This window comes from Canis lupus, chromosome 16 (assembly GCF_011100685.1).
Source record: "Canis lupus familiaris isolate Mischka breed German Shepherd chromosome 16, alternate assembly UU_Cfam_GSD_1.0, whole genome shotgun sequence".
NCBI lineage: Eukaryota > Metazoa > Chordata > Mammalia > Carnivora > Canidae > Canis > Canis lupus.
Genome location: NC_049237.1, coordinates 8,851,466 through 8,871,507, shown reverse-complemented (window position 1 = coordinate 8,871,507; position 20,042 = coordinate 8,851,466). Strand labels below are relative to the sequence as shown.

General features: G+C 42.6%; 1 long non-coding RNA gene across 1 annotated transcript; it reads left to right on the top strand.

Moving 5' to 3' along the window:
• Positions 1 to 13,894: 13,894 nt before the first annotated feature.
• LOC119869499 lies at positions 13,895 to 19,408 on the top strand. The gene is made up of 4 exons (XR_005371246.1): positions 13,895 to 14,052; positions 14,822 to 15,017; positions 15,177 to 15,356; positions 19,206 to 19,408. It is a non-coding gene; the product is annotated as an uncharacterized LOC119869499 (long non-coding RNA).
• The last annotated feature ends 634 nt before the right edge of the window (positions 19,409 to 20,042 follow it).

Genomic DNA, 20,042 nt, shown 5'->3' with positions numbered 1-20,042 from the left:
AACCGTGCTCGGGTCACCAACAATCTGCTTTTTCTCTTAGAGACACCAGACACACGTGGGCCTGCCCACACGCATGGAAACTATTCGAGATGTTCTCCGACCCACCTGCTCAGCCGCCCCCTCCCCGCCACGGACGCATCTTCTTCTGGTGGAATAAGTCCAAGTGCTGTTCCGTCTCTTTGCTCGCTGCCTCCCTGCTGCCACTGCACCCGGAGGTCAGCAGTGTCCCGCGCAAGCCTTGGTCCCCTCGCCGTCTCCAGGACACCCACCGAGGTATCCCGGAGACACCTGAAATGTAACCCCTCACACAGCTCTCCTCCACTCTCTGAAAAATCTCGCACATGGCAAAATACAAGGATGTTCTCTCATCCTCTAGTAACTCGACGGCCTGGCTCTGCATGGCCTCCCAGTGCGCCCCCTCGTTCCTCGGGGTCTCTGCACATGTGCTCTCTTGCTTCCACGCTCACCTCTCTCCCTTCTGCACCAGATCACGTCCACCTCACTTCTGAACTGCTGAAAACCCCAAATCTTCCCGATTTAGCACCCAAAGCTAATTTCTTGAGGTTAGGACCCCTACACTCAATATTCCCTCAGTCCTCACATCTGTAGGCTTCTTTTGCTTTTGAGGACAGCATTCTCCAAAGTCACCTCCTATAAAGCAAAGCCTGTTTCTCACTGACCTCTATGTCCTCGCAGCAGAAACAAAAACAACCAACTGTGCCCACGCGCGTGGAGGAGCGGCTGCACCTGCTCTGCTGACGTATGGGGGGGATCCCCTCGCCAACCCTCCAGCCGGACTGCAAACGTCCCCACTTCCAATTAGTCTGACACCACCCTTGAAGCCTGCACTTCGGCACCTCGGATTCTGTCCCGAAGGGGGCCTGGGTGACAGATGAGGCAGACAGGAGCACAGGTGTGTCCTCACAACCTGGAAACTAACTCCAAGGGCGCGTCCCACAAGGGGGCATCTCTACCTACGCGCAGGAGGGCCCAGGGGGGCATGTGTCTCAGGGATCTTCTGCTCGCCTTTACAGTGACCCAGGGGCATGGTCATGTTTTCTACTCCATTTCGGGCAGACTTGCCACATCTCACACTGTTCTCGGAGCCCAGCCGTGGCACTCACCTGAGGCTGGGACGTGCGAGAGGAAAAGGGGAAGGACCAGTGGAGAAAGATACCAAATGTCGTGAGTGCTAAAGCACATTCCGACTTGGGGCAACACACAGAGAGGAGCTCTTGGCTCACCATGCATCTGTTCCTGCAAGATACCAAAAGCCTTGTGCATATAGTAGCAAGCCTGCTTTAAAAAACATTTTTTTTCTGGTTGAGCACAACAGGGAAAGTTGTAAAAGTAAAACTTATGTCTGTTTTAAGATTTTATTTTTAAGTTATCTCTACACCCAACGTGGGGCTCAAAATCACAACCCTGAGATCAAGAGTCATGTGTCTTACTGACGGAGCCAGCCAGGCACTCCTGTCTATGACTCCTAGCGCTTCTGCAAACGATCACTTGGAGGACCAAAGGACGGGGTATTTGTGCATGTGTGCATGCACACACCCAACACGGGCCCCGGCCCCCGCCCCGATCCAGCAAGGTACAAGCAGTTAAAGGGTGAGCCTGTTCCTTTAATGATGCCAATCGTGAGATGGGGAAGGCGCCAGTGGAGAAGGCATTTAAAGCAGATTGCCCCATTTAGGGAGATATGATTCTTGGAAATGAAGATTGGCACTCTTCCTAGACTAAAGGTTGCACTGAATAACCAAGGAGCAGGAGGGCGACAGCACTGCCCGTTGGGCTGCAACCTGACTTCAAAGACGGGAGCCAGAGGCAGAAATGGGAAGAGGGGACGGGCCCAGGCCTCAGGCTGTGACCTGTTCCAAGTGAGCTCCGAGGCCCATCATCTGAACTGGCCTGTCCCTGGGTGGCACCCTTAGGAAGTGGGGGGAAAAGCTGCTCAACACTCAGGCCCCAACTGAAGGGCTGGGAGAAGAGAGGGCCCATCAGGCCCTGGTCTATTAATTTCAGAACCATTTCAACAATAGTTCTTTTACCTAAGTCTCTCCCACCATACAGGGAGCACAGATTCTAGGTGCTCAAGAAATGCTGTCATCTGGTTTTGGGTAAATGAAACACCTGGACTGAAGCTTCATTTTGCATCGCTAGAACACAGAACTGGGTGTATCAGATCCTTCTGCATGGAGGTCATGAGGAACAGAGCTGGGACCACATCCTTCAGTCACATTCTATCCCATCAGGACAACCATGTTCTCTGTCAGAAGGAATTTTAAAGGTCATCTCATCAATCATCCATTTTATCCTGGACCCTACTCTCCAGCAGGCCCAGCAAGAGATGCTCATCTTGAATTCCTCCCAAGGAATCACTGTTCTCCAGTACTGGCCATTTGTGGGGAGATTTCAGCATTATAATGTTGTTCTTTACAGTCTGATTAAATCTACTCCCTGTGGCTTTCAAATCACTGGTTCAAGTTGGATCCACAGCTCCTTTTTTTTTTTTTTCTTAATCCATCTGCCCTTCAGATATTGCTTCTGTCTCATACAGTTCAATTCTCAGTTCCTTTCAGACAAATGTTTCCTTACAGCAAATGCACATGCTTCTGACCCCTGTTCTACCTTCCCCATCTCAGGCCCAGACACTTGAGGAAAATCAATCTGTCCCAGTCAATGAATGAGGGAATGATTCAGTGAATTAGTCCATCTGTCTCTCCCTCTTACCCCCAACCCAAACATGCCTAATTTAAGGGTAACAATCATGCTCAAAGTCACATATTTTGAACAAAATCATGGTGATATAAAAATTCAGGACTGTCAGCCTCCCCAAGTCTCCAGCAAACACACATATGCATACACACACACACACACACTCTCTCTCACACCTATTTTTATAATTAAAATATCTTTCTTCACGCACTGACATTAAGGAAAAAATAATCATTTCTTATTCAAGATTATTTTTCTGTCATTTAATTATTTCCCTTTTCCTGTAAAAAAAATACTTATTTTGGTTATCTTCTCTTTTAAAAAAAATTTAATATAGGCATTAGGTTCACAGCAAAAATGAGAAGGTACAGAGATTTCCCTTATACCCCTTACCCTACACATTCATCAGCTATGCTGTTAAGTATTTATTTTTTTTTAAAAGATTCATTTTGAGAGAGGGGAGGGATGGGCAGATGAAGAGGGAAAGAATCTCCAGCAGACTCCCTGCTGACTGAGGCGCCCAAGGCAGAGCTTGATCCCAAAACCCTGAGATCATGACCTGAGCTGAAACCAGGAGTCAGATGGATGCGCAACAGCCTGAGCTACCCCAGAGTTCCTATGCTGCTAAATATTCTCTAAGGCTAGCTTGAGACCTTAATCTTAATCAATATCACTTTTTTCTATTGTTAAATGTGATCTGTGTCTATGTAGCCACCTTCTAAAGGAAATTCTAAAACACAGCTCTTGGTAAACTTAGGACTTCTCAAATATATGTGAACTGATTGGTCTCATTCAAAATACCCTGTTCCCAGGCCCAGAACACCTTTACCTAAGTTCTTATCTTCATTTTTTATATGTTGCTAAATAGTCTCCAATAACAACAGAATCTACAGCTTAAAATCATCCTCCTGAAAAGATAATGAGCCTCTTAGACATATGTACCAGCAACTCTCATTCATTCTAATGCAAGAAAAATTAATGCTCATCATCACAAACCATGTATCATACAAAACTGTCTTTACTGGGCTGTTGGATTAACACATGACTTTCCCAGAGGGGGGAAAACCACCCTCTAATTATATTTTGCCCACGGTAAAATAAAATTTAATTTATATGTGCTAAATCACATTTTAACTTTAAAAAGTAGAAGTGGCCCAGAAATATAATAGAGCCAATCATTCATTAAATAAGACTTTACTAAATTTCAAATATTTGCCAGGCATTATGGTAGACACTGGGGATTTAGTAGTGAAAGCCTACTACTCCCTGTCCTCATGATGTCTCACTGGTGGGGGAAGGGAGGGTGGTGTTGGCAAAAGGAAACTAAATATATAAAGAAACCAGCAAAAAAAAAAAAAAAGAAAAAGAAAAGAAACCAGCAAATCAGAGCCACAACAAGATACTGCTTCACATCCACAAGGAAGGGCTATGATTAGAAAGACAGACACCTGCCACAACCTGGATGAACCTTGAAAACATTACGATAAGTAAAAGCTGCCAATTGTAAATAACCACATGTTGCATGACGCCATTTATAGGAAATTGTAGAATAGAAAGGAGATTAGTGGTTTCCAGGGAATGAAGAGAAGGTAGGACAGGGGAATGATTATCAGTGGGTGCAGGATTTCCATCTGGGTTGTGAAAATGTTATAAAATTGGATAGTGGGGGGATGCCTGGGTGGCTCAGCATCTGGAGTCCTGGGATCCTGGAGTCCTGGGATCGAGTCCCACATTGGGCTCCCTGCATGGAGCCTGCTTCTCCCTCTGCCTATGTCTCTCTGCCTTTCTCTCTCTGTGAAATGAATAAATGAAATCATGAATAAATGAAATCTTTAAAAAACATAAAAATAAAAAATAAAATTGGATAGTGGGGAGGACTGTACAGTTGGACTGTACAATTCTGTTAAAGTCCTAAAAGCTACTGAATTTTACCCTTTAAATGAGTGAATTATACCTCAATAAAGCTGCTTTAAAAATATGCATGGAAATCAACAGTCCTCATAGATGCAAACGACCAGTTAGAAGACAATGACTTTGTTTATAAGTATAAATTTGAGATCTCTACATAAGCTCTACACAAAGAACTTTAAACATTATGAAAGTACAGAGGATCCCTGGATGGCTCAGTGGTGTGGCATCTGCCTTCAGCCCAGAGCATGATCCTGGAGTCCCGGGATTGAGTCCCACATTGGGCTCCCTGCAGGGAGCCTGCTTCTCCCACTGCCTATGTCTCTGCCTCTCTCTCTCTGTGTCTCTCATGAATAAATAAAATCTTTAAAAAAAAATTATGAAAGTACAAACAAAAAGAACACATGGAAAGAAAACCCGATCTTAGATGAGAAGACTCGATCTTATAATTTATCTGTATGTGATCCCATACAGAAATGCCAACAGGTTTTTCTGAAATCAAGACCTGTGGATTTCTCAAATTCATATGGAAAAAAAAGAAAAGAAAAAAGAAATCAGGGAGGAGAGCCAGGAAAATTCTGAAAAGGAAGAGTAATGGGGAAGAACTTCCATATCCTTCAGATATTAAATAAAAGCATACACCTCAATAATGGACAACAGACCAACCAAAGGAAAAGTATAGTCTAGAAACAGACCCCATGCCTACAGGAATTTAATACTATGGGTACTATGGGAAAAACACAAGCTTTTCAGTAAATGGTATTGGGATAACTGAGTATTAAAAAACAAAGTTGGCTCCAAACCTCAGAACATACTCTAGTTTTTAAAGAGAACATGAACCAAGATGTAAGTGGAAAAGATGAAATGACAAAAGTGCCAGAAGGAACTTAACAACCTAAAATAGGAAATGTCTTTCTGATTCTGACTCAAAATACAAAAGCTGTAAACAAAAACATAAATTTCATTTCATAAAATTAAACAGACTTTTGAAGGGTAAAGTCACCACCATAAGGAATCAAAACACACACAGCCAACTGGAAAAAAATATTTGCAACTCATATCACAGGCAATATAATATACAAAGAGCTCTTAGAAATAAAGAAGATGAGCAACACAGTAGGAAAATGGATAAAGTTCAAAACACAGTTCAAAATAACATATATATGATGACATTTACATAAATGAAAAAAATGCTCCACCTTACTTATAAAAGAAATGTAAATTAAAACTACATCAAAATATCATTTCTCACCTATCAGCAAAAATCCACAAAAGTCTGACAACAGATTCTGTAGGAAAAACTCTAGGGAAAAAGGCACATTCTTTTATTGTTTATTTGAGTGAAATATAGTACTAATCTTAACAGGAGGAATTTATCAATATCTCTAAAAAAATTACAAGACATACTCCCCCGTTGGCCATCCAATCCCACTTATAGGATTATATGCCAGAGATACACCTACAGGAATATCAAATGACACATATATAAGCTTATCCATTACAATAGCAGAGGAGTGGTTACAATCCAAGATTATGTTAATATTCCATAAACCACAGTATGTCAATAAAATGGAGTACTTTGTAACCATAAAAAAGACTGAAGATAATCTCTGCATACTAATAGGGAGAGAAAGCTAGAATACATTATTAAAAGAAAAAAGTTAAGATGTAGAATATATAAGGTACATCACCTTTTGCATAAACAAAGGAGAATAAGAATATGTATACACACACATAATTTGAATCTACAAAATGAAAGACTTAATTAACAAGACATTGACAACGATGGTTATATGAGGGAACAAAGCAAGGGCTCACTGTGCATATCTTTCTATATACAGTTGTCCCCTCCTTCCCCCATCCATGATTTCACTTTCCCTGGTTTTAGTTACCCAAGGTCAACTGCAGTAAAGCAGCAGATAATCTTCCTTTTGACGTAATGTCAGAAGGTCAAAAACAGCCTGACGCTATGTAGCCATGCCTACGTCACTTACCTCACCTTCATCGCATCACCCAGGCATTTTATCATCTCACATCACAAGGTGAGTACAGTACATAAGATATTTTGGGAAAGAGAGACCACATTCACATAACTTTTATTACAGTACATTGTTATAACTGTCATAACTGCTGTTACTCTTTTGCTGTGCTTAATTTATGAATTAAGCTTTACGATAGGGATATATCATAAAATGTAGCACATATAGGGTTTAGCACTATTTATAGTTTCAGGCATCCACTGGGGGACTGGGAACATATCACCTGCAGATATGGGGAGACTACTGTAGTTTAATTATTTTAACTTACAAACATAAGAAATATAGAGAAAATAATAAATCCCTATATACCTTTCATCTAGATTTAATATCTACATAGTTTTGACCTCTGAGTCATATAAATGCATTCCCTATCCCAAAAAAGCTAAATTAAAAAATTTCTTAAACCAAAAAGATATGAGAAGAAATGAATCTAACATATGTCAAACTGAAGACACAATCACCCCGAGGAAGAATTTATTTTTAGGTACTTTAGAACACAGTTTTTAATTGCACATCCTTAGGTGGACACATTCTAAGGACAACAAAAATGACAAAGATGTGTTAAATTCTCCTTTGTAGTTTCTGGTGTTTGTAATAATATAGGCATTGGTATTCCGAACTTTATTCTTATAAGGTAAACAAGAAATAAAGATTTTTCTGTAGAACAAAAAGGATTTACAATGACAAAATTGAGTGAAAGCACAGGCAAATGTCCATCAAAACTTTTAACAATATGTATCTTTTAGTTCTGTGAAACCAAAAAATCTAGTTTCTGAAACTAAATTTTCAAAATAAGTCACCTCTATAGCAATACCACTCCTAATGCTTGAACTGTGGTCTCTAAAACCACTGTCTGAGACCACTGAAAAGTCCAAGATGAGCCTGGGGCATCTTGCATTTAGTAAGAAAGCTTTTCAGGCTTATGAAGGGCCTGTCAAAACATAGTAGCTACCAGAAGGGGCCTCACTGCTTGAAGATATAACAAAAAGATTAACAATTAAAACAACCAAATCAATAAAAACCCATGCCTGTACAATGATAAAGACAGAAAAAAAAAAAAAAAAACCTAATTTCTTCACCATTTGAAAAAGCTACTACACAACTCCTTTCCTTGAAAATTAAGGAAAGAAGATTAGCAAAGATCCTGCCTTTCCTATTAGAACTATTATTTCAGGGTAACCAGACAGCCCCCAAAGATGAGAGCTCTACAAAGACATCATTTCACAAAACCTAATGAATGTATGATGATGGCAAGACTCATATGGTACTACAAGTACTACAACCATTTGGTAAATAGTCTCTATACCAAAGTTACACCACAGATCACTTTTGGCATCAAAAGGAAAAATGGAACTGGACAGTGAAGGGTTTGGGGTTATCACAAACCTAACCCTGGGGGCCAATCTTAGCTTCACTAATAGTAGTTCAGTGGAAGGTAAATAAAGTGCACAGAATCACCTTCAGGGATTCTAGCATAAAATGGTGAACCTGAACCCATGAAACCTTTAGATAAAGCAAATACGGGAGATGGAGAAGCAAGCCCAGCACTGTCCTAAAGAAACAAGCCCACAGGGGTACCTGGGTGGCACAGTCGGTTAAGCATCCGACTCTTGGTTTTGGCTGAGGTCATGATCTCAGGGTGGTGAGATCGAGCCCTGTGTCAGGCTCTATGCTCAGTGGGGAGTCTGCTTTAGATTCTCTCTTCCTCTAGCCCTCCTGCTCCTGCCCTCTCTTGAGATCTCAAATAAATCAATCTTAAAAAAAAAAAAAAAAAGGGCAGCAGCAACCCACAGATGGAAAAGTAAGAAGGTAACTGCCCATTTCTTCAAGGAGAGACTTTGCCAGATTCAGAGACCAAAAGGAAGTTATAACCAGACATACTGCATGGGCCCCAATTAGATACTGATTTCAACAAACCAGCTTCAAAGGACATTTGGGGGCCAGCTAAGGACATCTGAATATGGACAAGGAATTAAATAAAATGAACTTAACTGAAATACAAGGCTGGAAACTATTCACTGAAAAAAATAGTTAATATAACTAACCTTGGCTTTTCTAAAAAAGTATTTGTACATGTATATGCATAGGAAAAAACCTGCAAGATACAGCAGTGGTAATCTCAGTGTGTGTGTTTTACTTGCCTATACTTTCTTTTTCCACAAGTAGTATTTCTATAATACATTTGAAAAAAAAAAAATTACAGGTGCCTGGGTCACTCCGGCAGTTGGGCATCTCTTCAGCTCAGGTCATGATCTTGGGGTTCTGGGATCGAGCTCTGCCTCGCGCTCCCTGCTTCAGTGGGGAATCTGCTTCTCCCTCTGCCCTCCCCCTGCTTGTGCTTTCTCTCGCTCTCTCTCACTCTCTCTCAAACAAATAAATAAAATCTTAGACAAAAAAAGAAGTTAAATAGACTTGAAATCTCACCACGCTAATCTACAAAAGGCCATCTAAGAAATGATGTATTTATCTTTCCAAAATATGTTGTCTGCCCATCTCTATCTAGCATGCAGGATTCCTGGAATGACTGGGGAACAATCTTTAATTCGGAATTTCATTGCTAAAATGATTCTCTGACAAATCAAAGATTTCTTCCCCAGACTAATACCACATAGTCAGTCTTTAAAAAAAGTGCCAAATGCCTCCTCAAGCACACTTGATCCCCACTTCCCTGTGAGAAAACATTACCAGCAGAATTCAAAAATTCTCCAGGAGCAAAGGGAGCCCAGCAGGACTTTACACAGCACTCAAGTCCCAGGGAGAAAACACGGGACTGGATATACCTGTTGGCAGAACACACCCTTGGACAATAATGACACATTCACACCCATTTACAAGTCCACTTCTCAGGGTGACTTTTCAACCATCACTCAATCTTAGAAGATATACTGTATGCTCTAAAAAGGGTGACTTTTTTAGGTCTCTATATTGTAGCTTCAACAAAAGTCTGTGTGAACAGAAACTGTGCTATACATACAATCATTCATTGATTTAGCAAGTCTTAGGAAGTGTGTGCAATGGGTGTGAAGAGCCCTTGAGCAGAGAACAGACACACCAAGATGTGTTCTTACCCTCACAGAGACTGCAGTCCAACGGGGGAAACAGGTGGAAGACAAACCTGAATAAACAGGTACCCGAAAATTCTAAGTTCTGTGAAGGAAAAGAACAGGGTGTCTTGAGATCAGAAGAGGGATACCCCTCTAATTCACACAGGAGGAAGCAACATTTTGGGTATGACTGCAGAGTGAGGAGCAGTTAGTCAGGCAAGAGGCAGGAGAGGATTCCAAGCAGCAAACAGTCACAGACCCAGAAGAGGCCTGGACAGGGCAGAGTGGGGAAGCCTGGCATAAAATGAGATTGGGCGAATCAGCAAGGGACCCTGGTATAGCCATGAGAGTCAAGATTCTGGATTTTATCTGAAGTGTGATGGAAGTGTTTGGACATCTGAAGTGGGAGAGGAATCAGATCCAACTTACACATAAAATGGATATTGGCAAGAGGTTCAAGAATGGCCATGGGGGATAGGCAGGTCAGGAAGACAGTCCAGATAAGGCACTGTGGTGGGTTAGATGATGCTGGCAGGGTCTGGGGGCCAACCCAGCCAAAGTCTGTTTTGTAAATAAAGTTTTATTGGAACACAGTCCCACCCACCCATTTATGTGTCTACAGCTGCTTTCACAAATGCAGAGCTGAGCAGCTGTCATGCAGACCATCTGGCCGGCAAAGCCTAAGACACAGTTGACCCTTGAGCAACACAGGTTTGAACCCTACTCGCATACTTACTTGTATGCGAGTTTTTTTACATTGTCTGGAAAATGTATTTCCTCTTCCTTATGATCTTAATAATTTTCTCTTCTCTAGCTTATCTATTGTAAGTAGACAACATATAACACATATACAAAATATGTTAATCAACTGTTTATAAGTAAGCTTCCAGTCAATAGCAAAGTATTAACAGTTTGGGGGGAGTCAAAAGCTATACATGGATTTTCTACTCTGTGTTTTAATGTCCCTAACCTCATGTTGCTCGAGGGTCAACTGTACCTACTATCTGGCCCTTTTCAGAATGAGTTTGCTGACCAATGGGCCAGGGGATGGCAGTATAGGGAGAAATGGATAGGTTTACCATATACAGGTGGGTCTTCTTCATTATCCAAGGACTCCGTATCTGCAAATTCACCAACTCACTAGAATTTATTTGTAATCCCAAAATCAGTACTCAGAGGGTGCTCTCACAGTCTTTCCCAGACATGCATGATGCATGTGTTCCCAGCTGAGGTCAAACGAGGCCATGCTTGCCTTCTGGGTTCTGTTCTTGTACAAGTACACTTTCCACTCACCCTTTAGTACCATGTTGTTTGCATTTTTTTGTGGTTTTTATTGGAGATTTAAAAATGGCCCCCAAGCATAGTGGTAAAGGATTGTCTAGGGTTTTTTAATGCAAAAAGGCTGTGATGTACCTTACAGAGAAACTATTTGTGCTGGTAAGCTTCGTTCAAGCATGAGCAAATAATGTTCTACCCTGTGAGTTCAATGTTAATAAATTAACAATATATACTAAAGAAGGTGTCTTTAGAGAAGCACACATAGACAAGGTTATGTATTGATAGGCTGACGAAAGTGACCAGAGGCTTGCGGGATGCTAACTTAGGAGCACTGGTTCAGTATTTGCTAATTCAGTATTTGTGGCAGCTTTACAGAACATAACTCTGGCAAGAAACAAGAATAGCTATATTTGGGAGGCAAAAATCAATAAAACTTGGTGATGGATTAAATGTGAAGTAAAATGAAGTCAAGAATGACTCCCAGGTTTCTGGTGTCAACTACTGGGTGGAAGATGATGCCATTTATGGAAATGAAGAATTGTGGAAAAGGCACGTATTTCAGAGGGTTGACCAAGAGTTTTTCTTTGTACACGTTAAATGTGGTACCTGTGGGACATCCAAATAGTGATGGCAAATAGACTGTTGGCTCTACGACTTTGGAACTCAAAATATAACTATAGGTAGAGATAGAAGTTTGGGAGTTACTGATACATGTAGATGGCACCGAAGCCCTTGGAAATGAGGAGAGAGGACCCAGTCCCTAGAGCAGTGAGGAACATTTCCTTCCTGAATGAAAAGGTCTAGGTAAACTTAAGGCTTTAGGTGGTTTGATTTATTTAATATATAAATACTTTGGGAGGAACATCATCTAGAGCCCAATAAATGTTCATACCCTTTGACTTACTAATTCTAGTATCTTGTGATAGTAAACCCAGAAATAACCTTAACATTTGGGGAATGTTACACTGATAAAACTATTGATGTTTTCCTCTATAATTTCTTCCACACATTCTAAGCTTAGAAATTTCAACTCCTTCAGAGGTTTGATAAATACCCGCTTCTAGCTCTTTCAAGCTTTAAAAAACAAAAACAAACAAACAAAAAGGATTACTTCCCTTTACTTGCTCAAATGCACACTGCTTCAGGTAGGGGTTTTTGGCCTGTTTTTGCATTGCAGTACACCCAGCAGCATCTAGAACAGTACCTGGCATGTTGAACGTGCTCAACAGATTTTTGTTGAATTTAACATTTTAATCACATAGAATTTATGTTGGTATAATGATGTGAGGTGAGAATCTCCGTTGAGATTTTTCAAATTGCTATCATATGGTCCCACTCCCATTTGTTAAATCAGGTTTCCTTTCGCCCACTGCTTCATGGCACCTCCTTCATCATCTATTAAATGTTCACAGACAACAGGGCCTTAAATCTGGCTCATGCATTCTGCCCCACTGATGGGTCTGTCAAATTTCGTGCCAAATTTGATGCTTTATGGTTTTAACACATGGGAGAGCTAGTCCCTTTGCTCCTCTTCTCTTTCAGGCCTGACTGCTCTGTGCCTACCACCTCATCCTTCAAGACCAGTAGAAGTCAGTTTCTCAAATTTTAAGACATATATGTAGATTTTTGAGTGAAACAAAGAACATCTACATTTAGAGAAAAACCAGAGAAGACCGTATTTCCAAATTTTACTCCCTCTTCTAGGAAGGGGTTGGGAAGGACTTCCTGCCTTGTGGTGAGGGGTGTGAGCTCTGGGTCCACAGTGCCTGGGGTCAGGGTCAGCTGTGGGACTCTCAAGCCATGGAAACTTTCTGTGCTTCTGAATATCACAGTGGCAGCAGAACCTACCCTACAGCACTGCTTCAAGGATTCAATGAGTTAACACATGTGAAACCTTACAACAGAACCAGCAACAGCTAGGGCTTGACAGGCATTAGCTGTTGTTTTCATCTTTTCATCACACTTTTTTCTTAGAGGTCTCAGTAAGATTGTTCTCAGATGTTTTATCTGTTTTGCTGCTCAAAGGGGGTTCATGTCTTGGCTGCCTTTTATTATATCCATCCTATAGGCCAACCAGCAGACTAAACACTAGATCATCATGTCAACATGATCCTGGTTGATGAAGAGGAGGCAAATGGGACAGCAGAGCCTCGGGAAGGTGTGTGTGACATTAACACTCTAGAACCATCTGCCTCCACTGTGGCTACCCCTTCTCCAGGGATCCTCGTGGTGTATCTCGTTGTGTGGTGCATGGACCACTTCAAATCACCTGTGAGGCACAGGCTGGGCTGCCGGTCAAGACAAGAGCATGCTCTAGTTATCAGGTGGAGTGCAAGCCCTGGCTCTACCAGTTGCTTATGAGACCTGAGACACATTATTTAACATCTCTAAGCCTCAATGTCCTCTTGTACAAACAAAGAAGATCATAGAGCTCTGTTAGTGAATGGAAATATATTATCATCCCACAAATGACGCCTGCCCAGTCTACTCTGGGACCCCAGGGCCAAACTAGATGAACTACAGACTGGCTAACTCTTGTAGAAGAAGAGACAGTAGGTCACACCCTGGAGTTTTAAAATGGGGCCTCTTTTCTCTTGCAGTCAGAGGCAGGAAGGCCAAGGGACTGGATCTGTACGTTGTCCTATGGCTTCAGGAAGTTACGGCCACGAAAAAGCAGTAGAACTGAAAATAATGCTAATGTCGGGTCTCTGACTCTCACTTGTTCAAGGGAAGTTGTCATCAAAACAACTACCATCTTATTTTAAACAGGTCCTGATTTTTCATTCTGAGTACATTCATTCTAAAACAGGGGTTCTCAATTAGAAATGCAAATTCTCGAGCCCCACCCCAGACCTACTGAAACAGAAACTCTGAGGGTGGGGCCTACTGATGAGTTTTAACAAGCCTTCCAGGTGACTGAGGATGCCAGAGTCGGAGAGCCACTTCTCCCAACAGTGCCCGACACAAGTGGACCAGGAGGGTTCCACATGTCCCTCCACTTAGACCCTCGCACCAACAAGTATATCAAGGCGAATGCATAGCCAAGGTACACAAAGAACAAACAGGTAGGTAGGTAAAGGAGCCTGGCTGTGGACAGATGAGTGGGAAGTAATAAGTAGGTGGAAGCAGAGAGGTAAGATGACATCAAGGAAGGAGAGGAGAGCCTGTGCACCTCAAGGGCTCAGACAGACGAAACAGAAAAGCTGTAGGATTTACTAGGCTCTCTGTCAAGTTTCACTGTGGGAGGGACATACTGGTTATTGAGCTACCTTAGCAAGCAACAGGAAATGGGTCAGTTTCACCCACTATGCTTTATGGAGCAACCAGCATGTAAGATCCAGGCTGAGGAGGGAGAAAAAGGAAAGCCAAATATCCATGAAGCAATCACCAGCCCTGGCTTGTATAAACAGGAAACATTTCAGGTTGCTTTCGTTGCCTCAGATTTTACAGCAAGAAGTCCCCTTATCGGCACTGCCCGCAGACAGGGGGAGGGACGCATCGTGCTCATCTCATGGGCTGGGCCCCATGCTCTTCTGACCATCCTCCAGGTCCCTGGGACCCATGGAATCCCTGCCCGAGAGGCCTCATGCCAAGGGTCCCAGCCAGGCCTTCCCCAGGGCCTCTGGCTGCAAGTTCTGGTCATGTCAGTGCCGGGGGGGGGGGGGGGGGGGGGGGGGGGGGGGGGGGGGCACGACACGACTCAGACTCTGAACTGTACCTGGAGGATTAGAATTAAAAAAAAAAAAGCTGCTTAATAGCTAGACAGTACTCTGAAACTCACCATGGTTGTACTGGTTTCTCTTTTGTGACTTCTCTGTTTTTGTTAATAAGTAGCTCATGATGACAAGCTGCAAACTTTCTCAGGGAAACATGATGAACACCTTCCTAGGAGAAGACTAAGCGCTGGAGCTGAAGGCATGGGACCTTGCTTTCCTTGGGGAAGGGGGAGATACTCCCTCCCAATGAGCTCAGTGAGGCACTGTGGGCTGCCAGGACCCAGGAGAACCACCACTCAGCAGCTCCCTTACAGGTGGGTCTGGGGGAGGTTAGTGGCTCTGACAGCCTTGCTGCAACCACTACCCCTGGAGCTCCACCTGCTAGCGCAGCCCAGGGAAGCTCCCTGCCTCAGGGGTTCGGGGTTCTGAGCCTTCTGTGCACACGCTAGCCCTGCCTCCTCCCTTCTCTCTAGGTTGACACCAGGGCAGCCTCTTCACTGCTCTCGGCCTGTTTCCTCTTGTCAAAGGTTGATACTACTGTGTGCAGATCCCACTGGGTTTATACTGTGCCCGGTAAGATCCTTGAGATACCGACCTCACTGTGAGAGAGCCCGTATAAAGAAGAGATTCTTCAGAAAATCAGGATAAATACGGTATTGCCAACCCCTGCAAGCCTTCCTGATGGCCATAAGGTGTGGGGAGGAAAGCGAAAGGGAACACGTATTGAACCCCTGGGTCAGGCATGCTGATAAGTGCTCTACACATGTTCTCCTATGTGACCCCAACAAAAGGCCCAGTTGCATCTCCACGGTGCTCACACCTTCCCCTGCAGCACACGGCCTCCCAGTATGGCTCACCCTCTGGCTGCCTCATTCTACTATTATATCCAGGCCAGAAAAAATTACCTTGTTCAAGTATCATTTTGATTATATTGGTCCCCTTCTCCACACCATAAAATGTCTCTTGAATTAGAACCCCTTTTAAACCTTTCAACAACTGATCCTAAACACTTACCGTTCTCGTCTGCTGGTCTATTTTGTGCTTACCACTGTAGCCAAGCAAAAATTACTTTGCAAATGAATTCCATTATGCACTCTGCTTATTCACCTTGTTAAGCTAGCACAAGAGTTTTGGCTGTTTTTGTCATCTCTTCGTATAGGAATACCTCATTTATCCGACATCCTTGAAATCAGCTGATCCACAAAATTGATCAACATAAATCAACTACCCATCTTCCAGAAAGTTAACCCTTTAGGCAGCCTTAAATCCGTTTTTGAAGTCACGGTACAATGAAATGAGAGCTTCTTTATTTTAACTGTTTTCTAAAGGAAACATTTCTGTAATATATTAGAGAACCTCCCAGTCTCAGTTAACGGAACATAATGAATATCGATTAATCTTTCCCTGATGGGGCAGGTCATACTTAATGAATAACAGTCATCATACTGTGCTGGAGCCGCGAGTGTAGATGGTTCAGGGGATAACGCTGAATGCATGTGCAAGCGTGCTTGCTCTCTCTTGACTGTAATGAGCTCCCCTGAAATTTAGTTTCCTGTAGAAGCTGCGATCAGCCTGGATTCTGGGGAGTAGGTGCAGTCACATAGAACTCAGGAAAGTGTAACTTGCTGCCTTTCTGCACAATTTCAAGAATTTACATGCTGGTTTTTGTCAGTGCTCCATAAATTCTTCATTAGAGAGAGAGAAAGAGAGAGAGAGGGAGCATATACTTCCACAACCAGCAATAAACCAGGGTTTTCCAAATTTCCTTGCCATAAGACTTTTAACAGGACTGCAGGCACACATACCATTAAAATTTTTTCTTTAATACCTTTTGAAACTAGAAGTTCTACACAGAACTGGCATGATGGATCACTTTGCTTATGATAAGCTCTTGGAAAAATCGTCTTATATTGTGAATAGCAACTCCATTGGTTGACTCAATGAGGGAATACTGATATGAAGGAAAATGGTAAAAATACAGAAACAAACCTTATTGCATCAGGATGCAATCTGTAACTGCGTGAACCAAACGCACTTTTCTACCCAATGTTATGGCAGCTTCCGCTGTGATCTTTCCCTGAGGACGGGCAGCACAACCTGGGAGGAAACGCTCCTTTTGCTCACATATTAGGCTGCATTCTTTTTGTGACAGTGAAGGTTTTATAAAGTCTACAGCATTAGCACGTGCAAGAGTCAATCAATCTTAATTCTGCTTAAACACAGTGTCATTTAATTAATCAGAACCTACTAGAGCAAAAGAAGTTAGGCAAGAATTGCTAAAACAGACCGCTTTCAAAACACTACAAATCTCTTCAATGCCATGTGTAGAAATAAGTGGCTGTAAAAACCACAAAATTCACAAAATTATTTTGCCGTTTTCAAGCTTTGCTCTTTTTTTTTTTCTTTCTTCACTGGCAACTATTTTACTAGCTTACTTTGTAATGGTAAAGTCGCTCATCAGAAAGTCACAGGTTGAATGGCCCTGTCCATCAGTATCTTTTGCCTTTTCTGCTGTTGGCTTGAGACCAAAGACAGGAAGGAATCCCGGCTGCCAGGCTGACTGGTAGCCACTCTCATGAACACTTAGCTTACTCCTCACAGAGAACCTGGAAAAACAGGTATGGCTTTAGCTGACTCAGAATCTGTAAAGAATTTGACAAACTGTCCTTTCTAAACCTGGATGAACTGATATTACACTGAATCATCCAGATTCTTCTGTGTCTTCTCTTCTCTTCTTTCAAGAGCAGTTCAACTTTATACACTTGGGTCCCTGCATACTGTCTGTCAGATCTGTAGGAAGATAAAGTTCTAAAGAGCTGGAAGTAGAGGGGTGAATTCAAAGTGATCAAGCAGATTCAGAGTCAAGCAGAAGGTGGAACAGTTGGGGTAAAGGATGGCTCGATATGCACAGAAGGCAAATAAGGACTCAGGACCCAGGTGAAAGCAAGCTAACTATCAGTTACCAATCCAGGGCTGGTGTGATGTAAGTTATTACTTAGCTATATTAAAGGAAGAGTCAATTCAACAACTGTTTATGAAGTGCCTACTAGGTTTAACGAACTGCCCAGCTACTGTGGGGGATACAGAGATGAATCAGATTTGGTTCTTGCCCTCCAGGGGTTCACAATGATGCAAGAACCTTGAAGTCATTTTTCTTGTGTACACTGTACTAATGAGACCATTATTAAAGAACTGTATTCGGTTTCGACCACCACCAATCTTTTTTTTTTTTTTTTTAATGTGGAGAAACTAGAGAGAGTTCAGAGGAGGGTGAGGACACAGAACAGGCTCTATAAGGAAAGAGCTGTAGAGACCCAGTTATTATCTTCAAATATATGGAAGGTTTTAGAGAAAAGAACGGAGCAAAAGAAAACAGGTTTGAACGAAGGCAGGTGAGATTTCAGGTGGACTCAGGAATTTCTTGGCATTCGGGTAACCTGGAACTGGTTACTGAGGGGGTTCCTAGTGTGGCCTTTTCCTGGAAAAAAAAAAAATTGTTTTGATGAACTGACGATTTCAAGTTATGGACACTCATGTTCCTGAAGACAGGAGGATGAACTACACATCTCCCAAGGTCCTCTCCTGCCCTGGGTTCCAAGCCCCCTGAGGGACAGAGCTGGGTTTTCTCCTTCTATGACTCCTGGAGTCATCTGCTGAGCGACCAGCCCATCTACAGCCCAACGAATAGGTACCACAAAACCACCTGGAATATGCGAACTCAGGCAGGCGGCAAAGCCAGGAGTTAATTCTCCAGCCACCTATGATGCAGGGGGTCCATTCACAACAGAACCCAGAACCCTAAACACCAAAAAAAACAAAAACAAAAAACAAAAAAAAAAAACTAACATCTCCCAGCAACCTGTGCAAATTAAAAACATATTTACATTTACAAGGATACAAAATGTAAGTAATGAAAGAAGGAATGAAAGAGGAAGAGTTGGTAATTAGAGATGGTAACTTCTAAGGAAACTTGTAACAGGAATTTCCTACATTCTGAAATACTTGTTTGATCCAAATAAAAACAAATATTTCAAGAGAAAATAGGGAAATAGGGTCTTCCCTTTATACCATGAGAATGATCAGTGAGTTAAGAATTAAAAAACTGCAAGGGTGCGTGCATGCGTGTGCACACACACTCACACATACACATTCTATCTTGAGTCAGGCCACGGTCCAGTGAGCCCACGTGTACTTCTGACTTTCACTTCCCATACCCCCGGACTCCTCGAGGACAGGGACCCTACCTAGATCTTGTTAATGAGTTCATGAAAGCTGTGCCCTGTCTGTAAAGCGGGGTGACAGCGTCCCCCTGGTGGGGCTGGAAGGACAGTGAGTGACTTCATGTGAGTGGAGTGCACCACACAGACTAAGTAGAACCTAAGTCACGCTTAGCGCCAATGAACTTCAGGCATCTCCGTTTCTTTTAGAGGAAAAATAAAGACCTCCCTATACTCCAGCTTTTCAGTTTTTGTTCATTTTTCCTTTTTTTCCTCCCCCCACAGAGGATTGCTGTATGAAATGGAACTATTACGAGTTTGGGCCTTTCAAGTTCACACTCTATCGATGGTTCCATGAAGTTGGCTGGCATTATTCTGAATCTGGTCTTTGATAGCAACCCGAAGTGCCTGAATTGTCATCATAAGACTACCAGAAAGCACTGGCAAATTACATTGTTCAGAGAACAATAAAAAATGGCTACATATCATACCCTCTTGATCATCATGACTTTGTTTCATATAAACCTCAAAGGTAGTTCCCCCAGATTAGTCTCTATGGGAGGAAGAGAAATGAAGAAACATTAAAAAAATTAAATGTGAAGACTAGAAGCAGCCGTAACTTGCATAAAGCACCAAATGCCTTCTTGTAGGAAAACTATGTTGAATGCATGATGAGCCAGACCCTGGCCAGGGGTGAAGCGGGCGTCACGCCCCCCCCCTCCCCCAGGAGGTCCTTGGTGAGCCACCTCTGGCAGCAACCTTTCCCCGGCCTGCCTGGGGTAGGGATGTATCCTGGTCAGGGGTGAAGGTTATCTTTCATACTTCGGGATACTTTCACAGAGGCAGCTGCAGCCCCTGAAACTTGGCTCTAACGGTTTGTTTCTTCATTCTTAAAGTGGCATAGAATGTGAGAAACTCTCTACCTGAAACCAGCAGCAACTCAGTGGGAATAGACATCTAGAAAGGTCACAGAGGGGGTTAAGAAGGCTCTTTCTTCTGTGGCCATAGGGGGTTTATTGTTGCTGGTGCCAAACTGGAAGAGGAATAGCAGGAGATTAATAATTGAAATGTTGCTATTATTGGTTTTCTAAACTATTTGCGGGCTCTTCCTTCCCTGGAGTC